This window comes from Lynx canadensis, chromosome A3 (genome assembly GCF_007474595.2).
Source record: "Lynx canadensis isolate LIC74 chromosome A3, mLynCan4.pri.v2, whole genome shotgun sequence".
Classification (NCBI taxonomy): domain Eukaryota; kingdom Metazoa; phylum Chordata; class Mammalia; order Carnivora; family Felidae; genus Lynx; species Lynx canadensis.
Genome location: NC_044305.1, coordinates 88,315,144 through 88,335,194, shown reverse-complemented (window position 1 = coordinate 88,335,194; position 20,051 = coordinate 88,315,144). Strand labels below are relative to the sequence as shown.

Below are 20,051 nucleotides of genomic sequence, written 5' to 3'. Positions count from 1 at the left end.
AATACTAGTTGAATAAATTCAACAGCATATTAAAAAAACAATCTCTTTTGACCAACAGGACTCATCTGAGAAACACCAGGCTATCTTACATTATCAGCAGGTGAAAATAGAAAAAAATCACTGAAGTAAGAAAATTAAATAAGAATACCACCGTCATCAGTATTATGATCCTATATATTCTGGTTAATGAATAAGACAAGCAGAAATAAGAAGTAAGGAAAAGAAGAAAAGTTGTTACTGATTACAAATAATTGTCTGCTAAGAAAACATATAAGAATAAATTGAACACTTACTGATATTTGATGAGAATTTATTAAACACAGGTAATTTATTAAGCACAGTTGAAATAGAAGTGACAGACTGGAAGAAAATATGTTCAATATCTATAACTGACAGAAGATTAATATCTGGAATATATATAACCTCACACTAATCAATAATCAATAGGAAAAAGCCCATAGAAACGTGAATGACAGATGTGAACAGGAAATTCACAAAATAAACACAAAAAGACAATAAATATATGGATTCCTTCATAGCCGAGAAAATGAAAATAATATTTCTATCAAATTAACAAAATTTTTTAAAGACAAATAATATGCAATACTGGAACAAGTACAGAGATTGGCTTTCACATACCCTGCTACTTGGAACTTTTGTTTTTGATGTTGGTTTGTTGTTGCTAGTGGTTTATTATTGAGATATAATTTAAGTATTCACATACATCAAAATTTACTCTTTCTATTGTACAGTTCTAACAAGTACATGTAGTCATATAGCCATCATCATAACCAAGATATAGAACAGTTCCATCATGCTGAGGAATTCCTTCATCCCTTTGTAGTCAAACCTTTCTTCACCCCCAGCCTCTGAAAGTCACTGTTCCCATAGTGCACCGTTCCCAGAATGTTATTTATATAAATGAAATCATACAATATGGAGCTTTTTCAGTTTGGCTTCTTCCACTTTGCATTTGAGATTCATCCATGTTGTAAGCATGATTTTGCTTTTGATTACTGTGTAGTATTCCCCCTGTATGGATGACGCACTCTTTGTTTACTCAGCAGTTAAAAGACATCTGGGTTGTTTACAGTTTTTTGCAATTATGAATAAAGCCATTGTAAGCATTTATGTGTATAGGTTTTTCTGTGAACATGAGTTTTCATTTAGTGTTTGTAAATACCTAAGAGTGGAGTTGCTGAGTTCTATGTTAAGCCTTAATGAGAAACAGCCAAACTGTTTTCCGAAATGGATGTGCAATTCTGTTTTTAAATTTGAGCAATTCTTTGACTGCTCAGAGCCTGGAGCCTACTTCGGATTCTGTGTCTCCCTCTCTCCCTGCCCCTCCCCACTCATGCTCTGTCTCTCTCTGTCTCAGAAATGAATAAACATTAAAAAAATTTAAATTTGAGCAATTCTGATAGGTGTGTAGTGATCATAAGATCCCTGGCTTTGATTTGTATTTCCCAAATGACTGATGATCCTGAGCTTCTTTTTATGTGCCTGTTTATCGTCTATGTATCTTCTTTAGGTGAAGTGTCCATCTAAATCTCTTTGCCATTTTTTTTTAAATTTTTTTTAACGTTTATTTATTTTTGAGACAGAGAGAGACAGAGCATGAATGGGGGAGGGGCAGAGAGAGAGGGAGACACAGAATCGGAAGCAGGCTCCAGGCTCTGGGCCATCAGCCCAGAGCCCGACGCGGGGCTCGAACTCAGGGACCGTGAGATCGTGACCTGAGCTGAAGTCAGCCGCTTAACCGACTGAGCCACCCAGGCACCCCTCTTTGCCATTTTTAAAGTGCAGTTCTTTTTCATATTCCTGAGTTATAAAAGCTCTTTTTATATTCTGGGTTCAAGTTCATTATCATATATGTGGTTTGAAAATACTTCCTCACAGTCAGTGACGGTTTTTCATTCTCTTTTAAAGAGCAGAAGTTCTTAATTTCAATGAGGTCTAATTTTGTCAATTTTTTTAATTTTATGGATTGTGCACTTTGTGATATAGCTAAAAAATCTTTGCCTAAGCCAAGATCACAAAAATTTTCTTCCATGCTTTCCTCTAGAAATTTTATAGTTTCAGGTTTCACATTTAGGTATATGATCTACTTTGAGTTAATTTTTATATATGGTGTAATGTGTAGTTTGGAATTCTTTTTTCTTTTTTTTTTGTATGTGTCTGTAGTGGGCCGAGTGGTGCCCCCCCACAAAGATATGTCCATGCCCTAATCTGCAGAACCTATACATATTACTTTATGAGGCAAAAAATGTGATTAAGAATCTTGAGATGAAGCATGTATCCTGTATTATTCAGGTGGGCCCTAAATGCAATCCCATGTTTCCTTATAAGAAAGAGGTGGAGGGATTTTTTAAACACACAGAAGAAGAGACAATGTGACCACAGCAGCAGACACTGGAGTGATGTGCCCACAAGCCAGTGAATACCTGGTGCCATGAGAAGCTTGAAGAGGCAAGGAATAGTTTCTCCCCTAGAGCCTTCAGAGGGAATACAGCCCTGCCATCACCTTTATTTTTATCTTCTGGTCTATAGAACTGAGAGGGAATAGATTTCCATTGTTTTAAGCCAGCCAGTTTATTTATTATTATTCATTATTTATTATTATTATTTTTATTTTTATATTTTATAATATTTTTATAATTATTATTATTTATTATTTTTATTATTTATACCGTTACTTTGTTACAGTAGTCACAAGACACTAATATAACGGCTATCCAATTATTCTAGCACCCATTTGTTGAGAAAGCTGTCTTTTCTCTATTGAATTTCTCTCTCACTTTTGTCAAAAAACCGTGATCATACATATGTGTTATGTCTATTTCTGGACTCTCTTTCTGATCCATTGATCTATATGACTAATTTCACTAACACTACTTTGACATGATTATTGTAGCTTTTGACATAAGTTTTGAAAATAAGTAGTGTGAATTCTTCAACTTTGCTCCTCTTTTTTAAAATTTTTTAGTTTTTCTGGTTTCCTTGATTTTCCATATAAACTTTAGAATCAGATCTTCAATTTATACTGAAAATATTCTGCTAGTGCTTTAATTGGGATTGTGTTTAATCTATAAATCAGTTTGGGAAACTTTCACATCTTATCAACTTAGAGTTCTCCAATCCATGAACGTAGTATATCTTTCCATTTGTTCAGGTTGTTTTTGATTTCTTTCATCATTTTGTAGTTTTCATCATACAAATCTGGCACCTATGTATTTCACGAGTTTTGGTGGTGCTGTAGATATGTATTTTTTTTTATCTACTTCAATTTCCAATTGTTTATTGCTAGTATATTGCATTAGGATAGATTGTTTTTCATATACTGGCCCTGTATCCTATAATCTTTCTAAAATCACTTATTAGTACTAGTGGCTTTTTTGGACATTTGAGGTAGACCTTCTATATAGACAATTTTACCATATGTGAATAGTGCTGTTTCTCTCTTTCCAATCTGTGAGCCTTTTTTTTTTTTTCTGGCCTTACTGCACTGCCTGAAATCTTCACTACAATATTGAAGAACATAAGAGTAATAATCTTCCTTGTTTTAGGTATTCATTTGGTGCTTCATGTCAGAGTGTCCCTCCTCCAGAAGTTTACTGTTGACACTGGTTATTTGTTGTTTGCTAGCTTGATGATGAGAAGTGGAGATATTCACATTTTCTACTCTCAGTGATCCTGTCCCTCCTTCAGCAGTAAGGGATCTTTAATGATATGGACCCAATCATTTTTCTGTTTCTCCCTCATAGATACACTGTTGGTTTTTTTTTTTTTTTTCTGTACCCTTTCCCCAGCTTCACTAGATTTTCCCATGTGCCCTGGGTGCTGCGCTTTTTTTTTTTTTTTTTTTTTTTTTGTAATGGAGAAAGGGTAGAAACATCTGGGGCAGGGCTTTGTTCATTTTCTAAAGTAGCAACTATACATCTCCTCAGTCCTCCACCATGAAGGAAGCCTTTTCTCATCTCTTGTTCTTCTCCCAGTCTCTCTTGAACAGTGAGGTCTGTGAGAAAGAGTCTCCTAATGGGTACAAATTCTTCTTTTGTGTATTGCTCCCAAAAGTTCAATATTCTCATGCTGGTCCACACTCAGCCTTTAGCAATTTGTTAACATTTTAACTGACTGCTTGCCTGGTACCCAGCATCTGCCCCAGGTAAGCAAGCACTCATGTCTCATGTCTGCTTGAAAATATTTGTCTGTCTTTGAGTTTTAGGCTAGTTGGTTTTGCAACCTCAGCTGTCTGATAAGTTCATGAGCTGTTCCTTCCTGCAAAGCTTTTTAGGCTGCTTTGATTTCCTTGGTGTGTGTGTGTGTGTGTGTGTGTGTGTGTGTGTGTGTGTAGGATAATGGTTTCTTTCCTGGAAGTTAAGTTTAGGTAATAAGCATTGTGTTAGGTAGGAGAGTGAGACATGTTGGAGAGGTCATGTGAGGCAGATGCTTCTGCTTTGGCCTTCCTTCTTCGTTACCAGGTGACAGTAGGGTGGTAAATCAAAGAGACATGCTGGAACTTGTGCCTAGCCCAGGGCAGTCCTGGAATGAAGTCAGATTTTTTTTCTCCCTAACATCTTACCTCCGAGGACACACGTAAAACAATAAGACTTATTAATTTAAATGTCCATCCCTTTTTTCTGTGGCTAGCCTGCTCAGAGAGGTGTTCTTTAGTAGCAAGTAGGAAGAAGATGAGATTACTTGGCCCTCTCTCACTATTCAGCAAGAAGAGCCATATGATGGCCTTATGAGTAGCTCTTGCTCCCCATGGGCAGTGTAAGCCAGAGTCTTATGATTAATGAGATGGGGCATTCACTAGTGCTTTTGAAAGATGGATCATCGTGAAAAGGCCCAACCCTGTTTGCTGCATTTCCTCCCTAAAAGCAGTCTTGACAGAAGCTATGCGAGTCACCCTGTCTCCCATTAACAATGACCTCAACTGTTTGCTTTAAAGAGTTCACAACCCCAAAGCAAAAGTTTCACATACAAACGCATAGTATCAACTAAACCTTTTGAGGGAGCTTCTCCTGAGCCCTCAGCCTGTACTTCTGTTTGTTAAATCAAACTACCTACCTTTATGGCATCCCATCAATGGCATTGGTATGGTCTTAAAGGAAGAAGCCTGCAAGTGGCCACCTCTCCACAAACCTGATGCGTTCTAACTGCAGATCACCAAAGAGGGGAAAGTACGACTAGCAGGAAGGAAATAGAAGACATGATTCCATGGAAGTGGGGTTGAATGGCTAGGGAACCATAACCAGAATCAGACGCTGAAAAGGGGCTTGAGTTACCACAGCAGTGTGTGGTAACAGTCAGCAGGGAGGATACTTTTCAGCAGCACATCCTGTGCCCCAGACACCAGTGATAATTCTTAGCAATACCAAATGATGATTTGAACAGAAATGACTTTCGTTGTCCACAGAAGTAAGGGACTCTAGGGAGGTAGTGGGCAAAAGAGCATCACTGAAGCCCCTTCTTGAGCGCAAATGAAGACTGTCTTGTTACCAGCCTACAGAGAAACACCAGTTTCCTCTTGAAGGCTTCCTATTGCCAAGTCCCATCCAGAAGTGCTAACAAGACTCACTATAGAGACTCTAAGAGAATCATTCCTCCTCTTTCCCCATGTTCAGTGGATTGTTAAAACCAGAAAGGTGGGTTTAAGGCCTCAAACTGTCTTTGCCTGAGTTCTCAAAACAAGTGACTGTCTAACCTGTTCCCAGAATGGAGATTTCCACCTGTTTTGATGATCTTTTGCTATATTAACAAGCTACCCCCAAGTTCAGTGCCTTTCATCAAGACCCATTTTATTTGTTCACAATTCTGTAGGTCAGGAATTTGACCAGGGCTCAGCTGGGCAGTTCTTCTGCTTTACATGCTATCAGCTGGCATCTTTCATGAGGTTGAGATTGGACGGCAGCTGGGGGGGTGGGGGCGGAGTACCAGCATGGCTTCACTCACACATGTAGTACCTTGGCAGGGTTGGCTAAGAGGCTTGGACCTGTCTGCTTCTCCGTTTGGCTTCTTTACATGGCAAGGCAGCTGGATTCCAGGAATGAGTATTCCAAGTGGTGAAGCAGAAGCTGTGATCTCTTAAGGCCCAGCCTCGGAAGGTACACACCACCACTTGTCATACTGTTTTGATGAAAACAAGTCCTGGAGCTAACGCAGATTTGAAGGGAGGGGGAAGAGACCCCACCTCTTGATGGGACAGTAGAAAGGTTCTTCACAAATGAGCACAAAGGATGGGAGATACTGTTGCAGCCATCTTTTGAAACACAATCTCCTCCACCACCTAGGACTCCCCTTCCAGTGCCTCACATCCTGCTCTGCTATGAGCTGTGTTATATTTAGCCCAAGCATTATGCACTGCAGTTAGCACTCGTGCTTTTTTTTGTTGTTCATTTTATTGTGGAGATGGAGAATATGGGAGTTCTGACACCCAATACATCCCTGAAAGGCTGATTGTCCAATAGGCTTGAACTTTGCCTCTCTTAAGTAAGACAGAATTTGTGAGGAAAAACCTGGAAGGAGACAAGATGCAAATTCTTGGTTCATCTCCCCCATTATTATCTAAGTCAAATGTGTTTTTATTATTATTAAGTTGAAGATGCTTTATTATCCTCACGGGGATTTTCATTTCCACTAATATGCTTGATACTTGACATTTAATTTTTTTTTATTACTCTGCTTTTTTATCCCGTCTCAGTTTCAGCAACTCCAAGTCTTCTTTTATAGGGCTATTATTTTCTAGGGCTGTTCTATTCCTGTGTGTGTTGGAAACTTGGGTTTATCTCTATGATATGTTAGTAATTAAAGCAAATCTCTACAGCAAGCCATAAAACAGCTTGCCCTGCCCCAAGAAACTGGGACTGTTTAGAGGACTGAGAGCTGAACCAGGCAGATGCAAAAAGCTGTGTTGGTGGCTGAAAGCCACTATTACACCCTTGGAAGCACTGTTTTTGCTCCCCACCTCTAGATATGCTTCAGGTCCCCTGAGGACAGAGATGTCACCCTTCTACAAAGAGAGGCACCATCCTAAGCCAGACAGCCACCTTTGGGGCAGCATCCTTTTGACACAGCATTCTTGAGCCAAAGGGAGAAGTGCCCTCAGCATATTCCATATTCCAAAGCAGTGGAGCCTCTTTTTTTTTTTTTTTTTCCACCTCAACACACCTAAGGGATTCCACACACTCCTATCAGTGTAGAGGCTCATTAGGGCAATGAAGGCTCTGTGGTTTGGGAAAAGTCCACCACTGAGAATCACTCGGATAAAACTTTAAACAGCTTAAGGTGACACAGGGTGGCAGAGAAAGCCAAATCAAAGGAACAAGTAAACCAGACCGACATATAACCTCCTGAATCCCTTACACAGCCTCTGGGGTTAACAAAACAAAACATACTTTTATCCAAAATCACACTGGCTTCATAACAAGCCCAGACAATGCTACCTGACCACATACTAAATTTACAGTGAGCAGTAGGGAGTTGTGCGATTAAAAATCATTCATAAGGGGCGCCTGGGTGGCGCAGTTGGTTAAGCGTCCGACTTCAGCCAGGTCACGATCTCGCGGTCCGTGAGTTCGAGCCCCGCGTCAGGTTCTGGGCTGATGGCTCAGAGCCTGGAGCCTGTTTCTGATTCTGTGTCTCCCTCTCTCTCTGCCCCTCCCCCCGTTCATGCTCTGTCTCTCTCTGTCTCAAAAATAAATAAACGTTAAAAAAAAAAAAAATCATTCATAAGTCTGCCCATCACCTTCTAGTAACCTCACCATTCATGGTGCCTCATTAAAGTCTCCAATAAACCTAGCCTGTGGTGGGTGTGGTGTAATGTTCCATCTTAAGCAGGGACAAAGCTTTTGTTTCTGTTATGGCTTTGCACTCTTTGGGGCACGTGGTAGGCATTCATTGTAGGCTTTCATTAATGAGCAGGTGAGAATGCATGTGGGAAAATAACTGTGCCAGCCTCAGTCCTAACCTTGCACCAGACTTCTCTGAAAGCTGGCCTTTCCTTGATAGTATAGCTCCAGCAGAAGAGGAGGGCTCCTTTGTCCACCCCAGCTTCTCACGGGAGAACAAGGCCCATTTAAAAACTAAATTTTGAGCTAGAAAAGAGCCCTGAGAAATTAATTAGCCCCCAAACTTCATTTTATAGATGGGGAAATTGAGTCCAGAAGTATGACTTTTTCCAGCATCACCTGTCAGTGCATCTGTAACTGAATCTCTGCCAGTGGGGCAAGTAAACTGGTCCACTGAGGCATGAGTCTTAGAGGTTGCAGGTGCCCAGGTATTGGGAGGACTAAAGGCATTGCAGGTGGAGGGAGGAGCATAAAACTGCTAACCCTTTCCTGCATGGCCCTAGCAGGAGAAAGCTTTGCCGCCCTGAGAGGGTGAGAGGTGGCGGGGGTTGCCTTCTACCATTTGGCTCAGCTTATGGTTCTCTGTCCTAATCGGCACCCTCAAATCAGTGCTAAGTGGACGCTTTGAGGAGACGCATTTCTAAATCAGTGTTGCTCTCTTGGATCCCGCCCGTAATATTTCAAGGCCAAATGCCCTTTCCCAGCCACAGGGGATGTGTGCACGTTATGTTGAGGAAACAGGCCTCACTGCTGCAGACCTGTAGCAGCACCTTGCTGCTCCCCACCACCCACCAAAACCCCCCATCTCATTAGAAGTACAAACCAAGCTCCCATGGGCACTGTCCCCAGGGAAGGAGCACACACCGATTTGTTAGATGAGGCATGACCCCCTCTGGGATGGCTGCCAGAAAACTGCACAACTTTATGGAAATTGTAACGACTCAGGGGCCCTTTGGGGAAGGTACACGTCCTGGAAAACACCTACTCCCTTAGCTTTAAAATAGATGGCAGGTCAGGAGAGGAGAGAATTCATTCTATAAATATTTATTGGGTGTCGTGTCCATGTCAGGCACTATTCTAGGAAATGGGTCTACAGTGTGAACAAAATATTATCCAGTGCTCACTCTTGTAAACATCCTGTAGCAATCCATACCTTACTGCATATCGATATGCTCATTTTATTTAGCATTGATGGAAAGATAATATGTCATCAGTAAAAATGACAGCAGATTTATTGACTTAAATACATTAGCCTGGATCCCCAACTAAATTGTAGACTCCTTGAAGGTAGAGGTAGTATCTGTTCCTTTCTTTGTAGTCCTGATAGTGTTTCACATGATGGCAAATGCAGAGAAAAATACTCAATAAAGGGTGTTTAATTAGATGCCTAAAAAATAAAATCTGGAGACAAAGTAGAGAGAATTAAGGAAGAGACAGATAGCAAGCAAAGATTTAGGACCTAAAACAACAGCACACCCTAGAGATGGCAGCTACAGATACTCATCAAAAGAAAGCCTTACCATTTACAGTAGGTTTTTTTTTCAATTTATGCCTGCGTAATCTGTGCACAGCAGCATCGTTAGTTGTATCGTAACTGAATACAAAGAGCAACAATATAAAAATGTCATCACTGAAGACCAAAATTAAACTCCATGTATTTTAAGGAAGAGGGACTGCCTTGATTATAGGCATAGGTAATTAGGTAAGAGCATTATTCTAATGCCCACAATTGTATTTTCAGTGCATCCTTCTTGATTTTAACATTCAAGGCAAAGGTTATAGAGACACTCTCTAATGGAGACGTAGCCCTTACTTCAGCAAATGCTGCAATGATCAGAAATGGAACTAGAGCCTAGTTTTTTTTTTTAATTTTTTTTTCAACGTTTATTTATTTTTGGGACAGAGAGAGACAGAGCATGAACGGGGGAGGGGCAGAGAGAGAGGGAGACACAGAATTGGAAACAGGCTCCAGGCTCCGAGCCATCAGCCCAGAGCCTGACGCGGGGCTCGAACTCACGGACCACGAGATCGTGACCTGGCTGAAGTCGGACGCTTAACCGACTGTGCCACCCAGGCGCCCCAAGAGCCTAGTTTTTTAAACAAGCCATTAGTTCTTTTCTGCCATGAACATGTGTCTGCATAGGGTCTTTGGCTGAAACACATTTAACTTCCAGTAGAGTGCAATAGTCACACTTTCTGTTAGGAGGGGAGGGTGCTAAAATGGGGATTTTGGGGAAGGTTCTGAACACACCAGGCCCAGCTTTGATTTCTTTAAGAAAGAAGGTTTTTTAGGGGATTGGGGAACAGCGGGAGAGAAACAGCCAAGGAACTTGTACTTGTAAATTTCTAGTGGGTGCTCACCATTGATGAAGTGAGAAACAAGGAGTCAACTAAAATAGTTCTAGATACTTCAGGTAACAAGATTGTATCTTTAACTCCTTGCCCAGGTTCATTTGACACAAAAGTTACCAGAGAGCAAAGAGAAATAGCTGTGGTTGCAAGGTTAAAATCCAGAGAGAAGAAGCTTGTGAATGAATGCTTGGATAGTGACAATGGAAGAGAAGAGAAGAGTATGAACTTTCCATCTGGGGGTGGTGAAGTGAAGGGTGCAGGCTCCCTGGACTTATTTCATTCTGAGGTGCAGGGTCTTAGGATCTAGAAAGGGGTTAAGGTGGGAACTGGCATCCCTTTGGTTATTTTGTAACCGAATCATTAGTCAATTGTTCCAGTCGGAAAATACAAGATTTCATAGCCAGTAAGTTAGGTGGTATTTGTACCACAAAATGAGAATATATTTGAAAACATTTTGTAAATTGTAAAGCGCCATCTAAATACAAGTTATCACTCTCCTTCCAAAGGGTTCCAGGTATTTTCAACATGTTCCCCTGATTTTTATTACATTTATATGATTTAAGAAGAGAGCAAGAAGCATGGGATTTTATGGTAGAAAGGGATCATCGAGATCATAAACGTAAAGATTTTTGCTCAGTGAGATAGCCCCACTAGTATTTCTGGAAAATGTTCATCTCTGCTCTGTTCAGGTATTTCCATTAAAAAACAGTCTGATACCTGCTAATGGGAGAATAAATTGATATTCATTTCTGGAGAGCAGTTTACCAATGAATGGTGAAAGCTGTGACCTGGAATTCTGCCTCCAGGAATTTCCCTTCAGCCATCATCAGCATCATCATGGCTAACATTTGTCGTGCATTTACTGTGTGAAAGGCACTGTTCTAAGGGCTTTGAATGAATTAACTCATTCAATCCACACAGCAACCCTATGTACTATTATTATCCCCATTATATAGATAATGAAACAAAATAATAGAGAAGTTAGAAAACTTGCCGTAGGTCACAAAGACTAAGTGGAAGAGCTAGGAATGTAACTTCATCTGTCTAGATCCAGAGTCAACACTTTGAGCCACTGTACTACATTGTATTGTTTCCCAAGGAAACAAGTGAAGAAATGCCCAAAGAGCATTTCGTCAAGGCATCTGGTAATATTGGGAAGTATTGGGAGTGACAGGAACCAAAATATCTACCCGTAAGGGATTCGTTCATCTTAGTATGATGGCATATAGCCACTAAAAGTAGACACTGTTGAGTCTTTTAAAATGATTGGGTTTATCTGTAGGTGTTTACATGTAAAAGATGTCTGGGCTGTATTCGTGGAGAAGAACCAGTTTTTGCAAAGATGTCCAATATGCTCTATTTTTGGTGGAAAAAAAAAAAAAAGTCTCGAAGGCTAGATACCAAATCATTGACAATTATTATCTCTAGGAGATGAGATTATAGATGATAGTTTGCCCATTATGCTTTTTTGAGTTAAGGAAGTTTTTTCCTGATTTTTTTTTTTCCAAAAAACATATATAGTTTTTATGAAGAAATTACACAATAATGCTGCATCATTTTGAAAAAACAGTATACACAAAAGACGTAGAGGTCATTCTACTCTCACACACATATTCCTTACACCCTTTACTCCAGCACATTCCTCAGCTCTCTTCTTTAGAAAATGTTTCCTCGTTTTGTACACTGAGAGCTTGTGTTGGCTTCTAGGGGCTTAGTCACAAGGGTGTTGCAATCCTACTGTGTGTGCCTCTCAATGGATTAAGCATTGTGAATTTCATACCTCAAAGAATTGAACTTTCCATTCGGGGATATATAAACATAAAACACTTAGGTTGCTCTCTATGTCAACATCTGGCTTACTGACATAGTCAGCTATTCAGTTGTGAGGGACAAACAGTTGCAAGAATAGAAAAACATGTGCTACAGTGCTTCCTGTGCACCATAAACAGTGAGTACAAATGGAATTCGGAGAAAGGGTAAATTTCAGAAGCCCATAGTGGTATTCAGGGTCTCCTAGAGAGGATGAGGGCTAATGCAAGACCTTGAAGGATGGTAGGAAAAGGAGGAGGATGTTCCATTCAATCTGACCCACATGAGCTTTTATAGATTTCCTTAATTCTGTGGTTCTAATATTCTACTCTCATATTTGAAGATCACTGAATCAGGTAGGCCTAGATTCAAATTCTGACTTCCTGCTTATTAGAAGTGTGCTTCTGAACAGTTGGCTTGGCTGCCCTGTGCCTCAGTTTCCTTACCTGTAAAGTGGGCACCTTCTAAGGGCACACCTCTTAGAAGAACATTAAATGAGACGATGCCAATAAAGCACTTAATATTGTGTCTGGCTGACTTTCAGCTCTCAACAGATGTAACTTATTATGCTCCTCCCCACCACCTCTGCCCTAAATTTCCACCCCATAGTCTAATCTCATATTTTCTAGATTTGCCTTTCTTCCTCTTGTGTATGCCTTCCTGGTTCCTAGCTGCCCTGTTGAGTCTGTCTCACTGCTCGTGGCTGCTACCTATGTGTTAGGTGGTTATTTGCCTGCCTTTGGACTGTCAGCTTCAGTACAGCTCCTGTTTGCTCTCAGCTTTCCCCCTGAATGTCACATCCCAGCCCCATATGTTCAGCCTCCTGGACTCACTACCAAACACAGAATGTGCTCTGGGAGGCAGGAGCCCATTCTCTCTCTTCTCTAAGTCCTGATCAGAGTTTTGAACACAGGTTCAAAACTGGGACCAGAGGCGGACTTCAGAACTCCCTTGTCAGACTTAAATATCCCCAATACTGTCCTGGCTCCCTGGCCTTTTCACTTCCCGGCTCAGTTCTGTGTGTCAGAGGCAATGCCTGAGTAGTCCCAAAGGCTGTTTTCTGATTCCTAGCTGATTCTTACAAGCAGCGAGAGATCTTGCTGAGAGCAGAAGCGGAGCTAAGCCATCAGCTGCTTTCCTCGTTTGATGGACCCTGCCTGCACTTGGCTGCTTTTATGGACAAGGCCTTGCCAACTGTAGAAACAATGAGCCTCTTTAGGACCCCTGTCACTGCCATAGGGTAACCAGAGACAGAACGAGTCCTTTCCAAAGGTGACTTTGCTGGCCAGGGCCTATCACCTCAGTCTGGGCTTCCTGACCACTTTTTACAAATCTTTTGGATCAAACAGAGCACTCCGTGGCCTTTTCTGGTCATAGAGGTCTCATTGTTTAAGGGTCAGCACAGGGCTTTTGCAGGCGTATCTTGGCTTTGGGATCCTAGAGGGTTTAGCAAACGTTACTTCAGTGGAACATCCATTTTTTCTCATACTTTTGGCATAAAACAGTGAATCATACAAAGAAATATTCTTAGGTCATCTGGTCAGTCTCCTGGGTACAGCTACAGGGTGTTTCCTTAGAATATGGGCTAGTCTCTGTCCAGTCTCCATTTCAATATCCCAGATGTTAGGGTGTCCTCATCTCTCAGAGCAGCTCAGAGAACAAAACGAACTATGTTTTCCTGCAACCTTCCCCTGCCTGCCGCCCTATCAGCCTGCTGCACACCGTGGAGCCACCGCAGGGGAGGGCACCTCTCTCACACAGGCAGAAGTATCACTTCAAGGATACCCTTCAAGACAAGCCAGGAACGAGGGCAGAACAGGTTCGTGCTTCGCCTGCAAACTTCTAAATTACCTGGAGATGGGCCCGGGAGCATCTCAGCCGCTCTGTTGAGTTTGGGGCTTTCGAGGTCTTCTGGAGCCTTAATTTCTCTCCCATGGCCAAATTTCTTTGCCCTTCTTTCTGGGACACCTATGCAATGTTTTCTCTTTTGTTCAGAGCTGTGAAAAGGAACTGTTTGTTTGACTACGAGTTTCCCCTTTTTGAGCTCCCCCCACCCTAAACTCATTGCTCTCTTCCTCTCCCAAAGAAGAAAGAGGAAAGCAAGCCACAATAATACTTCTGTAAATTTATGGCCACTCTGTAATGTTTAATCACAGCTACGTGACTGGGGGCTTCAGAGCAGGCGTACAAGTTCAACGCAAGGTGAATCTTGTCTGAGATAATCTGAAAGTTCATTCAGAGGTGAGGGCAGCAGCCTCTTGCAGACGAGTGAGGTTAACAGGAGGTCACCTGCTTTTTTTTTTTTTTTCCCTTCTGGTCTTCTCCCCTTTAATGTGTAAACAAAGGGAAAATGTAACTTCCAATGAACTTGGCATATGTTGTGCTCACGCTAATCTTGGCCTGGCCAACTGTAAACAGTCCAATATCCTGTGGCTGAGCCTTTCCACCCATTCTCTGCCTTTTGGAGAGCATGAAGAAACACCAACAGAAAGCAGAGACCAGTACCTTGTGGAGGCAGCCCTGGCACACAGGGAGCTGCAGGGAACCCAGGGGAGGCCCGAAGGAAGACCTCAGGCAAAGGCGCTTGCTCCGATGCATTCGGGGCCCCAGGACACGGCCTCCTGTGACACTTTCTCACGAGCGTCAGTCAGCACACATTTACTGATGAACTTCTGTTGTGCTCCACTCACAGTGCTAAACACTAAGGGAGGAAACACGGACGAGCCCTTAAGGTGCTCAGGGGCTGAAAGGTGGGAATACCTTTGATCTGGCCATGGAGGTAAGAGGACGAAGGAGAGGGACTCTGTTGGCATCCAGAGAAAGCTGGAGACTGCTTCGGGATGGAACTCTGTCACACGTTCCCCTCAGTTGTAGGGCTGTGCTTTGGTGCACACCCCATTTACAGAGATGCTTCCAGGCCACAGAATCCCAGAAATTTATAGAGGCAGCGTGTATGGGCAGTACCGGGAACCATAGCCTGAAGATCAACAGGTTATAGATGAGCAGTGGCCACCTGATGATTTTGACCAACTCTGACTTGCCATAAACCCACTTCCTTGGCAGTCTATAGCCTCTGTGCCAGTACAGATTCTGTCTCTAGTTCCTCTGGGAACGTAACCTGTGCTGTACCTCAGCATCCCTCTTGGGAATGTGGGATATACTTAGCATTCCAGTATCCAGAGCAAGAATGATTGCTTAGTGAATTTTCTGTGGCAAGTGTTGAATCTCAAACCAGCTGCTAGCACCCCTTACTCATTTGAGGAGTATTTAGAGAATGTGGGCTTTACCCCCGTCAACCCAACACAGGGCCATTTTAGTAGTGTAGGGTGGTAAAGAAAGTCCGGGGGTATTGGCAGCCAGGAAGACACAGCCTTCAGCTGTGAAATTGCCTTTATGCTGTGCTTGGTACCACTCTGGGACCAGGAAATGGAAGCCTCTGTGACTGTACTCAATACTAAGCATCTCATAGTTAACATTGGACCAGACCTGTGCTAGGTAGAAGCAGAGAAAACGATAGATCCTGCCCTGAAGGAGCTTACAACCTCCCTGGGGAGGCAAGACAAAAGGAACGATTAGGGGCTTAAGATAAGCTATGATGCCACCAAATGAGAGACTGTGCCTGGCATGGTCGGAGAAGGCTTCTTCTTAAGGGTCTCTTTAGAAAGGGAAGGGTCTGGATGGGACAAAGAGAAAAGGGGAGGTATTCCAAATCAGAGAACAGCACGAGTGGAGTTGTGAAGGCAGAAATAAGTGAGTTGGTTTGTCACTTCCTCTTCCTCCTCCTCCTCCTCCTACTCCTCCTCCTCCTCCTCCTCTTCCTCATCGCTGTCATCATCATCATCATCATCATCATCATCATCATCATCGTCATCACCACCACTAATGGTTCCTGAGCATTTACTTCATGCCAGCACTATGCTGAGCACTTTCCCAGGGTAGGTATATTATTTCCACTTTGAAGAGAGGTTGGTATCCTGCCCAGTGACACAGAAGTAAGACAGTAGAAATCCTGAACTCACTACAGCTCCCGGGCAGAACAGCTTGGAGCTGCCTCAATACCACTTATTTCTGGTAACTGAAGATTTCCTAACTCACCTTCTACCCCAAGCCCAGTGTTGTTCAATGTTTGCCTTTGAGATCCACAGAGGGGACAGGGGAATGTATTGGGAATATTTAGCTGCCAAAGATAAAGCCTTCAAGTCAGGGATGGGGCTGGTCACCAGATGGAGAGGACTAGTCAAAGGGTGAGAAGACGATGGTGATTTGCCAGTACACCATGATATCTACTTTGGGGTGATTTTCTTGTAGACATGGGAGAGACCTCAGGTAAAAGAATAAATTGTTTTTCCCACAGCTCGGCCATGGTATTTAAACTGTGGGTGGTCCCCCGCAAAAAAAACCACAGCTGATAATCTGGCCCTTGTTAAGGTCCTTGAAGGAACTCTGCTCTGGGGAACAAGCCACGTGGACAAATGCTAAGCTGGAGAATGTCCATGTGTCCCGGCTCACAGAGAATATGGACACGATAGCTCTGGGGTCAGGACACGGGAGCTGTAGCTTGGAGGAGAGCCAGAGGCTCCAGTCGACAACATTGAAGCAAAAGGCAGACAAGTTTTATTGCTTTAAAGTTCATGAAGGGTAATGTTTAGTTGCTTTTTAAAAATCTCTTTGAATAATAATGATACCCTGTGGTAATAGTGTTATTAACTATAATAACAATGTGAAATTTTCAAGTGCTTTCACTTACTATATCTTTTTTCGTACCCTTATATAATAAATTGGAGCAGATTTTTAGCAAATTCACCTAACTGAGAAACTGAGTCAGAAAACTACACCGATTTGAGATCTCATGACAAGCCTTACTCTAACCCAGAGATAATAAAAACAAGGGCCTAGTGTGGGTTAAAGGCTCCCGTGCCACCGCAGACGAAAGACCTTATTGCTGTGGCCAGACGAGAAATCAGAAGACTCAGCTTGTCTGTGCAGAATAAGAAAAAAAATCTTTCCATCCCAGGACCCCTGAGAAATGATACCAAGCTCCCAAAAGGAGGCTCCTTTCTTCTCATTTCTCCTTCCCACCCAACCCAAACACTAGCTAACGGGCACTTAGATGCTTCTTGTAAAATTTCAGAGGCCGTCTCTTCAAGTTCAAGGAAATAGGGGACATGGCTATGGAAGCGGAGCTGGCACTTCTCTGCCACCCCAGGGCAGCCCCAAATACCCTGGGAAATCCTGCAGAGACTCCCTGACCCATTCCCAAAGGCTCGGAAATGGGGATAGAACTTTCTGACCTTCCTATTCAGACAAGAAATATTTTGTGTTTATCTTAATTCTGGTCAGAGTGGGCTTAATGACCTCAGCTTTACTGAGCTTCTTTCTTTATTCCTGTACGTGTTCTTTCCCAAGAAGGGATAGATTTCCTTTGCTTATCTTGTTGAGAATCTTGGCCTGGACTGGTCATCTGAGTTCTCTCTGTACCGCTTGCTGTGGTATCAAATTCAGGGGTAATTTAAGTGGGCCCAGGAAGTGGCCTGACATTTTTACATCATTTCAGATACGTATGGTGGTCAAGATTGAGTGATACCCTTTCCCACTGTGCTTGCCCAGTGCGCTGCAAGCAAACCGCTCCAAAGACTCCCTTGTCTTTGGACAAGGACATACAACCGTACAAATTCCCATCAGCGACTGAGTTGACAAAATACATGGTAGTATAGCTAAGAATGCTGTTTGGCAGTTAAAGCCAACGAACTAGGCTTCCGTGGATCAACACCGACAGATCTTGAAATGTATACTGAACGAAAAAAAGCAACTTGCAAACATTGTGTACAATATTGTATATGTAAACTAAAAGACAAAACCTTTCCGTATGTTGTTTCTCTACCAACAGCATAGGGGAACCTGGGTGGCTCAGTCAGTTGAGCATCTGTCTCTTGATTTCAGCTCAGGTCATGATCTCACGGTTCGTGGGTTCAAGCCCCACATTGGGCTCTGCACTGACCGTGCAGAGCCTGCTTGGGATTCTCTCTTTTCCTCTCTCTCTCTGCCCCTCTCTTGCTGGTACATGCACTCTCTCTCTCTCTCTCTCTCTCTCTCTCAAAATAAATAAATAAACATTAAAAAAAACCACGTAGGGAATACATAACAAAATCAGGCAGGCAAAAGGAAGGGAGGAAGGGAAGGGGGCTTTCACCTCATTTTATTCCTTTAAAACAAAAGGAGGATTGAAAGTAAATTAGACAGATCAGTAACGTCTGTTCACCAGAGGTAAAATAACTTTTATATGCTTTTTTACTTGTTTTTTTTAATAAAAAAAAAAATCTCTTTTTCCTTCTCCTTCGTCTCTTTTTGCATCTGACCTGTATTCTGGTCTCAGGAACTTTGGTTCGCCCCCAGCTAATTAAATCGCTGCCTGTAGTAGAAAGAGAAGTGAACCACAAGTCACATGCTTCTGTTCTAACCCCAGCCCCATTCATGGTAGCCTCACACATTACCATGAATCTTTCTGGACCTCAATTTCCTCCTCTGTAAGATGAAGGAATGGTGGTGCTATTTACTTCCTAATAAAGAATTCTCTAGGTTGAGAATCTTAGAACTGGAAGGGATATGGGGCGCCTGGGTGGCACAGTCGGTTAAGCGTCCGACTTCAGCCAGGTCACGATCTCGCGGTCCGTGGGTTCGAGCCCCGCGTCGGGCTCTGGGCTGATGGCTCAGAGCCTGGAGCCTGTTTCTGATTCTGTGTCTCGCTCTCTCTCTGTCCCTCCCCCGCTCATGCTCTGTCTCTCTCTGTCTCAAAAATAAATTAAAAAAAACGTTAAAAAAAAAAAAAAAGAACTGGAAGGGATATTAATGTCACAGGCCGTCAGCAAAAGTTATTCTGAGAGGAGCCCTTCTCAGTAAGACTGGCTGCTGGTGACAGACCCAGGGCTACAATGCTGTCTTCTGTCTTCTGTTCTGGAAATCTGAAAACCCCTCAGAAGCCAAAGGAGTACATTTAAAGCTAGCAAAGGAAAGCAGAATGAAGAAAGGTATGTTTACCAACCAAAAGACACATATATAAATATATGGGGTCCAGAGTGTTTTTAAAGATGCCAGGCAGAATTCAAGCAAAACTGTTCCTCCCTCAAACAAGAATTCTGAGAAGTAATATGGTGACAGTTTCTGACATGAGGACAATTTTAGAAGGAGATTCTGATAAAGGCAGGGTATTTGTGGTGATGGAGGTGAGGGGAATGGAGATGGAGGAGAGAGGCCCCAAGGAGTTAGATAATGTTAAGGTTTCACTCTTTCTGTGAGCCTTAACTGACTTTGGTCACATTGAACCTGCCCCTGGCCCCTGGCCAGCCTTCCTCTCTGTCTACAGAATTCACAGTGAGCAAAGACAAAGGAAAAAGCAGGACGCATCTCTTCACCTCCTCCAGAGCTTAAGCAAAAGGCGGGTGTGAGAACCCAGAGACATTCTGATCCGTGCTTTTCTGGGGAATGAGAACAGCCATGGGGAGCACCTGCCCAATTCATTCATTTGTATTGCTTGCCTGGTCCCTGGAGGAAACGGATTTTGAAAACTCTGCCCTGCAATCATTGCTCAGTCTTCCCTGTCCCTCTGCAACACTCAGTCAGCCTCCTGTCCTTCAGTTGGACCTTAGTCCAGGTCCTCATTACCTCAGATCTTCCTACCTGAAAATTTTCTCCTCAAGTCTGTTGATGTAATAAATTGTGACCGAAATGTTACCACTCTCCGTGGTATGTAAGTTTTTTTTTTTTAAATCCTTAGACTGGCAATCAGTACTCTCCGTAGTCCAGTTCCATTACTACCTCTTCAGTCTTCCCACTGCTGCTCCTTTATACGGCACCTCTGCTCGTCCACATTGTATACCAATGGGCCATTGAGAGGGGCCCAGAAGGGAGTAGAGGGAAGAGCCCAGTCTTAGGAATCACACTAAGATTCCTGGGTCCAAGTCCTGACTCTATCAGGTTGTGAATACGTTCCTTTCCATCCATTCTTTTAACCTTTGGCGGGGGTGGCGGGGGGGAGGAGCC

The 20,051-nt window shown here is 42.7% G+C and overlaps 1 protein-coding gene across 4 annotated transcripts in view; it reads left to right on the top strand.

Annotated features, from left to right (window-relative positions):
• EXOC6B (exocyst complex component 6B) overlaps positions 1-20,051 on the top strand; it is a 611,818-nt gene that overhangs the window by 568,058 nt on the left and 23,709 nt on the right. The gene's annotated exons all lie outside the window — the stretch shown is intronic.